We start from the raw sequence: 11,298 nt of genomic DNA on the forward strand, positions 1-11,298 counted from the left end.
TTGTCTTTTTTATGGACTGTCTTTATTTTTCTTTAGCTTTATTTTTTCTTATGGAAAGCAAGACAAAAATTAAATAAGGATTAAATGAAGACAGAATATTCATTTATTTAAAAAAAAAATTGGCTTGGGTACAATTATGGAATCCTTCTTAACAATAGTATGCATCAACCACTAAAAAATAAAAATAAAAAAATAAAAAATCACTACTATTCAAAAGTTTGAGGTAAGTAAGAATTTTTAAGTGATACATAAAGGATGTATTAAATGGATCAAAAGAAATATTAAAGACATTTATAAAGTTACAAAAGATTTCTATTTCCAATTAAGTGCTGTTCTTTCAGCCGTTCTATTAATCAAAGACTGTATTAAGTGTGAAAATCTGCGACTTCTTATGTGATAATGTTGGCACAATATTAAAGAGATCTAATTGTGATTTTTGGTGTCGAATCTCCCTGAACTGTAAATAGACCATTGAGCATTCATACTTGTATCTGAAAGAGCAGAGAGAGAGAGAGAGTTTCTAATTTACCGGAGCTGTGACACATCTGTAATGGATGCAAACCAATGATTAAATAATTGTCAGCATTTATGCAGTTTCAGTTTTCTTTTTAAAAGTGGTTCTCTCATCTGGATGCACAAGTTCAGTACTCAGGTGGAAAATATTCAATCATAGGAATGAAGCCAAACCCTGGCCTTAATGTAACTCCATGACACAATGCCTGTGGAATCGCACAACATAGAGCACAATGGATATCCAGAGAAAAACAGACTCAAACATTCCACCCTCCATCCCACTGTATACAGCACTGCTGCTAGAACTGCTCAATCAAAACCCTTGCATTTAATAAGAAATCATGATGCTGGGTTGGGAGAATGAAATATCTATCAAAATGTAGATTAACAGCTGTAATCATCCTAAAGTTTTGGGTTTTATCAGGTTCTGAATTATATCAAATGCAGGTCTGAATGCTTTGAAAAAGTTATTTTTGATATAATGTGAAAACTGAAGAAAAAAAAGAATATTCTATGGAAATTAGCAATTAGCTTATTTTATTTATTTATTTTTCTTTCTATGGTAGGAAAAAAAGACAAAATTGTGAAATGTATGACATGTAGACTCAGAATTGCAAGAGAAAAGTCTGAATTATAAGTTTATCTTCAGTTATGAAATATATCAAAACATACACTATCAAATACAGTAGTACTTTTATTCAGCAAGGAACCTTTAATTTATCAAAAACAAAAGTATTTTGAAAAGTATTTTCAGCATTGATAATAATCCAAAATGTGTCTTGAGAAGCAAATCATTAGAATTATTTCTGAAGGATCATGTGACACTGAAGTAATGATGCAGAAAATTCAGCTTTGCATCACAGGAATAAATTATATTCTAATGTATATTCAAATAGAAAACAGTTGTTTTTAGTTGTAGGCCACTAATAGTTCACAAAATTACAGTTTTCCCGGTATTTTTGATCAAATAAATGCAGCCTTGGAGAGCATAAGAGACTGCATTCAAAAACATATCAACTCCAAACTTAAACCTAAATTAATGCAAGAAAATATGTTTTATATGTTGTATAACAAAAAATGTATTCCTTCTTTGTATCAACTTCTTTGCCTGGCTGTCTAGAGAAGGGTTAACAAGCTATGCTAACTGGCTAAACCTTCCTGTCCTTATAATCATTTAGCACTGTTCTAAATTCATCCCACCATTACGGCTGTTTAATATGAAAACCTCAAATTGTTAGCCTGTTTGCTATAGTTTTTGTTATAGTTTTTGTTAATCATAGACTATGGATTCAAATTAGATCTCTCTTAATAGCTAACTAGCATTTCAAAAACTAAATCAACAGTTTGTTTGCTAATCAAGGTGTCATTATAAAAGCAGTTGGCAACCTTGTTTATCAATGTTTATGTGAATGAGGTATATTTGTATTAAATTTATATGTGAATATGTCAAATTATCCTAACTGGCAGTCGTTTAGAGCTGTTAAACTGTATGTTTAAATGCTAATATGTTAACTTAGCATACATGATCCACCTATTTACATTTATATACTAAAACATGAATAATGTGGAAAAAGTCCAGCATTCACTAGACATTCCATACTGGTATTTTGATGCTTAATGGTTATTCGTATAGTGTAGTGTTTGCTATGTTAGAGACCACTTGTAGGGCAGTCTGTCAGAGCAGGTTAGACTTCATTGCTATATATTGTTGGTATAGATACCCCTGCCATTGCATAGTCTTGCATACATTGAAATCATCAATAAAGCTGAGGTTATTTAGGGCTTATGTTAATTATAAGTGGAGCTTAATTATAGTGGGGCCCTCCTGAAAGTGTGGAGTGCCTGAATAATGAAGAATTATGGTCCTCTGTCCCTTTTTTCCCTTTTTTCTCTGTGCAGTAGTGTGGTTTGAGTCTCATGTCTGAAAATGATGGGGTGTAACATCTCTCTCTCTCTCTCTCTCTCCTACACACACACTTTCTCTCTCTCTCTCATTCTCCCTGGAACATCTAGTGCCAGCGTGTCCTCGATTCACCTGTCTGCCGTACTGCAGCACTCTTAAGGGAGCACCGCCCCTCTGTCTCTGGCTTTTTCAAAATGTAGTCACGCTCTCTTACTACAGTCAGACAGTCACGCTTTGCTTCCTGCTGCCTACTACTGCAAAACTGGCAACAGCTTGGGTTTAAGTGATGCTACTCCTGTCAAAACAAGCGTTTGCCCTGTAGTATTACTCTTTTTGTCTTTTTTTTTTTTTTTTGGGATGTGATACAAAGGGAATTATATATATAATTTCATTTAATATTTTCATTTAATATTTTAAAGCAATATATAAATGAAATAAATAAATAAAGGTGATTGATTGATATATATATATATATATATATATATATATATATATATATATATATATATATATATATATATATATATATATATATAATTTTATATTTAAATTGATCTCATTTAACATCATATTTATTTATTAGGACTTGAAAAAAAGGTTGAAAAAGGTTAAATGGTATTATATGAAATGAATGAATATGAAATGTTATATACATGTTAACATTACAAATATATATATATATATATATATATATATAAATATATATATATATATATATATATATATATATATATATATATATATATATATATATATATATATATTAAACAGGATCACTGTCTATCCGAGTTTATATCTGAGATCATTCCTTCCTAGTTACATTATGAGATTATGTTGAGTAAGATGTTAAATATAAATGAATGAAATCAATATGCCTCTTGCTCTATGTCTCACTCTTTAAATATCATTCTAATTTAAATGGGTGTAGTGGAGATGTATGGCCCCTGGTTTCTGTCTGTCTTTGTCTTTCTTGTCCCCTGTCCTTCAGGGCTCAAAGGGATGTCCACAGACTTGCGACTGGCGGAGGAAGAGTGCAGCCCTCTGTTGTGTGTGTGTGTGTGTGTGTGTGAGAGAGAGAGAGAGAGAGAGAAAGAGATGGGGCCGTGGAGTGAGTTAACAGAGCGTCTGTGTGGCGCTGCCGAAGCTGCATGCCCCATCACCACAACGAACCCACTGACCTGCACACGCAGCCACGCCTTTATCCCTTCTCTCTCACTACACGTTCACACAAGACACGCAGACAACAGAGACTAGAGCACCCTGCTGGAGACACATGGAAGTTTCAGTTTGGTCTACTTTTTATTTATCTGAGCAGATCTGAAGGAGCCAGTTTGGTTTGCGTATGGCAAGCATGGTTAAGATTTTGGTTGCCTTAATATTCTGATATATATCTGTCTGAATATTGTTCATATACACTTTTGCTCATATTTTCATATGCATCTTGTAGAATTTGCTAAATGTTTATTCATAATTATTATTTTCATTGATTTATGTTACTAAATATGTGGGGTCACAAAAATTGCATTTGTTTGGCATGGGGGCTAATTCTCACACAAGTACCATATATTGTGTCAGGAAATATGCTGCGGGTTCAGATGCAGATACAACAGAGGCTTTATTGAACAGAATAATCAGAAATAGAAGAGAGCATTTTTTCAGTGGTCAGTTTGTGAGAACATAGAATTTCCTAAAACCCAGGTGGGTGGGTGACAAAGGCTGGCCCACGGGTACCTGAGTGCACAGAGAGGTGCAGGAAAACAACTTGCAGATACAAACCCTTGACAGAAAGACAGAACAGGTGTTCAGGGATTCAGATAAACTCAACATTCTTGTGATCCGTCAAGACCAAGAAGGGGAGTGCTTACCCGTGCAACCAGTGATGACACTCACCCAAGGCCAGTCTCACCATCAACAGTTCTCTACTGCCAATGTCATACCTGAGGATCCTGATTCCACTGAAGGACACCTTGGTGGAGGTTAAGGCTGTGAGTGGTGCAGCAATCTTACCAAAATTCCTGATGAACCACCTACAAAAGTTCCAGGAAATGCTGCAGAGCTTTACTGGAGTCTGGGATAGGCCACTTAGCCACAGCCTCTATCTTAGAAGGCTCTGGTTTGATCCCCTGGAAGAGATGTAGCCAAAGAATGTAACAGACTCTGTGTGGAACTTGCACTTCTCTGCATTGAAAAAAAACTGGTTCTGTAATAGATGCTGGAGGACCCATCTAACATGCTGGATGTATAATTGGAGAGAGGGGGAGAAAATAAGAATATCATCCAAATACATGAAGACAAATTAATTAATCATGTCACCCAAAATGCTATTGACAAGATCCTGGAAAATGGCCGGAGCATTGATAAGACCAAACAGAAGAAACAGATACTCGTAGTGTCCCGAGGGGATTTTGAAAGCCATCTTCCACTTATCCCCCTTCCGAATGTGCACCAGATGGTGGGTGTTATGGAGGTCTAATTTTGTGAAGACCCCAACTCCCTGCAACAATTCAAAAGCTAAAGACATTGAAGGTAGGAAGTCAAATCTCTATAATCAATACAAGGACATAGGGGGACTTCTTTCTTCTGAACAAAAGAAGATGATACATGAGCCCACCCTGTAGTGATTCACGTATATACTTGTACATTGCCTCTCTTTCATGACCGGAAAGTGAATACAGATGACCCTTAGGCAGAGAAGTACCTGGAAGAAGATCTATGGCACAGTTGTAGGGATGATGCGGAGGAAGCGGGGTGGCCCGGGACCTACTAAAAACCCCACGAAGATTGCAGTACTCCGCCGGGATGCCGGTCAGGTCAGGAGGATCCACCTGCAAAACACAAGACACAGAGACAGGAGGAAAGGTAGCACCTAAGCATGACTCATGACAGGACAGGCTCCTGGCTCCTGAAACTAATGGAGCCTTAGGGGGAGTCAATAATTAGTATGGTCGGAATGTTCCATTTGTGAGCCGAAGCTGAATCCAGGAAATTCCCCTCAGCTCCCGAATCCAGAAGGGTGTGACCAATGTGCAAATTCCCCTGGAAGAAGAGTCAAAGGACAGCTGAGTGCAGGTAGCTGGAGAGATGGAACAAGGAAAGGCACCCATCAGGACTCTCCATTTCACTGGTGGGCCCTTGACAGGCACTGAAAGATGAAATGGCCAGCCTTGCCACAGCAGAGACATAAACCTTGGGTTAGACACTCCTGTTTCTGTGGCGGCGTTAGCCAGAGACAACCCAGCTGCATGGGCTCAGCATCAGCTGAATGAGTACTCACGGCATCGGGAGAAAGGGACTCCAGGTGGTGCCACAGAGTAGTTGATTGATTACATTGATGGCAGCGGTTGAGACAGCCCTCCACGCGGAGACCAGGATTGATCAGATTACCCAGCTCCAGGGGAAGGTCCACAGCAGCTAATTCATCGATGATGGCATGATCCAGCCCCTCGAGGAAGCAAGCGCGTAGTGCCACACACAGGAGCTAGAATCTGGAGTTTTATAGCTTAATTGGGTACAGAGCTCTTTTTCTGAGACAGACGAGACAACTGACAAACCACTTCATCTCCCTGGGCTAATCAGTGGTGCAGCTTTGCCATTTCCTGATGAAAAGAGATCTCCATAAGGCAATTCCTTATTCACGGGCGCGGACTGAGACAAGTGTGAGTTACACCTCAGTGGTGTAACGTTGAGGCTGTAGTGAGAACACCGGAGAGCACTAGGTGAGACAGGCTTGACAGGCATTCAGTTCACCATCGTAAACCAGCAGATTGTTGGCATGAGATTCGGGTTCAAGAGGAATACCAATGCAAAGGACCTGACCCCAGTTAGCAGCCTCCCACTGAAGATCATCGACCCACGTGAGGAGCCCAGTGACTTGGGCATTAAGAACGTCCACTTCCTGAGCTGTGGAGTTAAGTTGGGTGAAATGCTGGTCTGGCAAAACTCCATGCTGAACAAGAGCGGAACGAAGCGGATCTGATCCTGCTGAATCCATCGTTGGTCTGACTGTTCCGCCAGAATTAGGATGGATTCAGATGCGGGTATAACAGAGGGTATATTGAACAGAATAATCAGAAATAAAAAAGAACGTTTCAGCGGACAGTTTTTGAGAATGTAGAATCTCCTACCACCCAGGTGAGTGGGTGACAAAGGCTGGCAGAAGCCATGACAGCGGCAACGGAAATGAGGCCGGCAAGACAGCTCACTAATCCGAGCTAGAGGCAGAATAATCCGCTGGAGAGTCCACAGGGATGCCAAATGCCGAAAAGAGCCCACGGGTACCTGAGTGCACAGAGAGGTGCAGGAAAACAACTTGAAGCTACAAGCACTGGAGCTGGAGCTAGACAGGACAGGACAGGTAAACAATCACAACTTATGGCAGTCAGAATAATGGTATAATCCACAACAGTCTGACAAAAGACAGCAAAACATGGGGAGCTATAGGGAGAAGATAATGAGATCAGCAAGAACCCGGTGTGAGAGAAGATGAGCTAATGAGCAGGGAAACAAGTGGGGGGAGGGGGGCACACCCACGTGTACAATAAGCACATGGTTAGCGGTCAAAACAAAGCCATGCACACAATGCACAACCCCAATACAGAAACAGCAAAGATACAGGTGATCGGACCTGAGACCCGACACAATTGTACCATATACAATTATTATTATACATGTATATGTGAAATAGAGAGGAAAACAGAAAAATTATACACACACACACACACACACACAGTGTATATAAAAAAAAATAATATACAAAAAAAATTATTATGATCCAAAATATACAGAATTATAAAATAATATCAATATTTTCATATATATTATAGCATGAATTATACACAATAATTTAAATATATTAATAAATCTAAAATGATACAGTGAATTCTGTTTATTAATAGTCTATTTTATTTATAGTTTTTTTATTTATTTAAGTATTAATTTATTTACTCATTATTATAAAGATTCTGTAATGGGGCTGCAAACTTATAAGCACAACTGCATCACAATACTGGCAGTTAATCACTTTTTCTTTTGCTTTGTTTTCCACATCTGTGGTTTCCTTCTTTGTGCATCCCCTTTGAATATTATCCAAGTGTAGTTTGTACTTGCATCACCTTCTTATTTACTCTCTCCCTCTTTCCCTCTCCCCCTCTACCCTCTTTCAGAAACCACAGTTGCAGTGGAAAAGCGCAGAAACACAGAGACTCTGTGCATGAACAGGGCTTCTTTTCTTCAAGGAACACAAACTGTTTTCTTAGCCTCAATGGTCCAGAACAATTTGGGTCCTAGTGGACAACAAAATCTCTATTACATCCCCATTTCCCCCCTCCATCCAGCTCTGACTCACCCACATACATTCACACTTGCATAGAGTAATTCAGGCTTGTCTATCCATCTCAAGGAAAACTTTAGCATTTCCAGTCAGCGGACAAAAGCCTCAGTGTGCATACTCGTACAATGAATGTTGACTCTCGCGAATGGCTTCATTTTTGCCCTGGAAAATTCATGCTTTTCCATGTGCATGGCTAAAACTGAAAGATAAGTTCCATTGCAAACCACACAGCCATGGAAAATAAATAGTCGCACAGGCTAGCTCATACATAAAGCCAGACTGCAGCTTTGGCACAGGCCTAGTGCTAAAATAGCTAATGAATCTAACTCTGCTGGGCACCCACTTGCTTAATATAATTACTTTACAGACTTCATAGAATAAGAAATTTCACGCAGATGTGAGATGGCTCTCGCTCGGTCTGGATGACCAGTGAGAGAGTGTGTCAAGCTGTCTGACATTGTATCAAGAGTTACTGCAATTAGCAGGATTGGAGAAAATGTGCTTGACAGACTTTCATGAGTTGGACTGAAAGGTCGGGTAGAAAATAGGTGGAATGGGGCATGAGGAGACAGCTGACAAGATCTGATGTATCATGTTGTTATCAGTGACATTATGCTGTTGGCACGTAGCGCACTAAAACCCATTAGAATGGGTGCACACCTGTAAACACTGCCTTCATTCTGTCACATTCAGAATGCATATGCAAAACTGTCCTGATGTTCACCCACTTTTCTTGCCAAGGGTGTTTGTACAAACAAACTGAAACTCTTTGTGACTTTTCAAGGTAAGAGCAAACCCAAACTATTAAACTTTGAAATTCATCGCCAAAATTGTACTGGACGATTTACTCTTTGACTTCCATTAAAGGAGGGACCTAAGCAGAGAAGCATAACAATACCCTGGCAACCATCCAGAACAACATAGCAATTGAATACTAACAGGCCAAGGCCTTGACAACCACTCAGAAGACCAGGGCAACCACAGAGCAGCTTCCTCTTAGCTACTCAGAACACAAAAGTTAACTGCATTTCAGTGCACTGGCAACTCAGATCACCCAAGCAAGTGCATATCAATGACCTTGCAAACATCCAGAAGACTAAAGCAACCACATAGCAATGCCTTGGCAACCACTCAGAGCAACTTAGCTACAGCATACAGCCCTCAACCCCCCATAACACCCTAGAACAGGGTTCCTCAAATCTTGCCCTGGAGGGCCAATGGGTAAGAGTTTAGCTCCAACCCTGATCAAACTCATCTACCTGTGATTTTCTAATGATCCTGAAGACGCTGATTAGCATGCTCAGGTGTGTTGGTTACAGCTAAACTCTTTGACAAGTGGATTTGTGGGCCAGATTTGAGGATCCCTGCACTAGAAACTGCACAGTAACAACCTGGAAACACCCAAGCAACTGCACATTAATGATCTGGCATGGCAATCAATCTGAATTAGTACACCCTAACAACCGCATAGCAATGCCCTGGCAGCTTTTAAAACACCTAAGCAACTGCACAGCAATGCCTTGTCATGTATATCAATGCCCTGGCATAGCAAAACCCTACCAACCATCCACAGCACTTAAGTAAATGCAAAGCATTGCTCTTGTAACTAAACAGGTCAACCACATTGCAATGCCCTTGCAACAATTCAGTACACCCTAGTAACCACATAGCAATGCAAAGGCAGCCACTCAGAACACCTGAGCAAGCCTAGAAACACAGAACAGCATGCATGTGATAGAGATTTACTGACCACAGAGCAATGCCCACATAAAATCCTTTACAAGACATTTTGAATGTATGCACATAAGCATCACTAGTGCACAAGACTACGGGAACCAGACAAGTCCTCTGCCCAATCTGACCTGTGTTGCAGCAGGCTGGAACTAAACCATGCCATGCTTGTGACATCTGGCTAAAGGAGAACTGGCAACACCTGACTGAGCCTGGTTCCTCCCAAGGTTTTTATCTCAGTTTCTGTTACTGATTGGGTATTGGTTCCTTGCACTGTAGCCTTTGGCTTGCTTAGTTGGAGAAACTTGACTGATTGCACAGAAGAATTGGAAGAGAGCTGAACTGGATGATGACATCACTAAATCATCAATGAACTGACTTAAGCTGAAACAATTATTTTGTTATCTTGCATTACTGATAAACTATTTTCCTGTTTAACACTGTAAAGCTGCTTTAACACAACCAGTGTTGTATAAAGTGCTCTGCAAGTGTAAAAGTCTCTGCAAGTGTTTAAGAATATAGATTATGCTGTATAATAGCACAGCATGTATTGAAATTGACTGCATGGAGCTGAAATGGAGTCTGATAAAACATTAATTTGCTGCAGTCAGATATGTGCTGTGTGTATGCATTTGATTTCCTCAGGCTGGAGCTTCATTTGCCCTGATGCCAGTGCACAAGTTGGGTACACAGTGTTCCCACTAATTAAAGCAGATGCGCGGAGGGGGCAAAACGCTTGTGAGCCGCTGATACTGTGCAAGACAGGAGGTTATGTGTGTGTGTGTGTGTGTGTCTGAATGTATACGCTTGCCTGTGTGTTTAAAATTGCTGCTAGCACTCTTATTCTCACAGTTGGTTCTGTTATTTAAGCCATTTTTCAACCTTTGCATGCATCCCTTGGATTATGGTATGCCGAGTTCTCATAATCACATTTAAGATAAGTGACTGCTGTTATATCATAGGTGAACCATCAGCTTCACGCACATGTGACCGTCCAGCAGGTGGTTTGGGAAAACATTGTGCAACCTCATTAATTTAGGGCTTCAAAGAGCAGCAAGCACTATTAACGCATGGCGATAGCTACTGATTGGCTCTCCCGAGGCACTTCCCACCTCAGAACTCATTTCTAAAAGGGGACATGCACTTGAGAACTTGTGGCGGTCTCCATGACAACAGCTGGCTCTAGTCTGACAATGCTCCGTTGGAATTCCGGATGGATGGTCCAGGTTGTTCCCACGCTGCACGGTGAGGAATGCCTCTTTCACAAACACGCTGTGTGTGACATCCACCTGGAGCAGAAATTACAAATTTTTAAATTGCAAGTTTAACCCTTGTTGATGTTTGCATAACTGATATAGCATCTTAAATCCCACATTTTTATGCATTAAATCAAAATGTATTAGATGCTCATTGGGCACCAGAAACGGCAAAGCTATGGCACCAGAAACGGCAAAAGAGGAGAATGGTCATTGTTCATTTAGTATCATTGATATACAATATAATTTCTGTTTGTATTTTGAGTTATACTTTATATTTATAATTTATATTTTCATTCAGCATCAGCATTGCATTTTTTATTATTTCCCATTAGCTGGGCTAGCTGCAAAATATAATTTGTTAGCATGTTCTAAGCTACATTTTCTGGAACCACTGTTGTCACATTTTATCTCTGATTTGAAATATGTGCAGTTTACATAAAAAAATGCTACTTGTGGACCTTACAAAAAAAGCAGCAGAGTTCTTTAAAGGGAATTGTTAGCTAAGCAATATGCTTACTGCAAGTTAATGAAATCAGTTCAACAGTCTTACATTTGCAGCTGTT

The sequence above is a fragment of the Carassius auratus genome, chromosome 50 (assembly GCF_003368295.1).
Source record: "Carassius auratus strain Wakin chromosome 50, ASM336829v1, whole genome shotgun sequence".
NCBI lineage: Eukaryota > Metazoa > Chordata > Actinopteri > Cypriniformes > Cyprinidae > Carassius > Carassius auratus.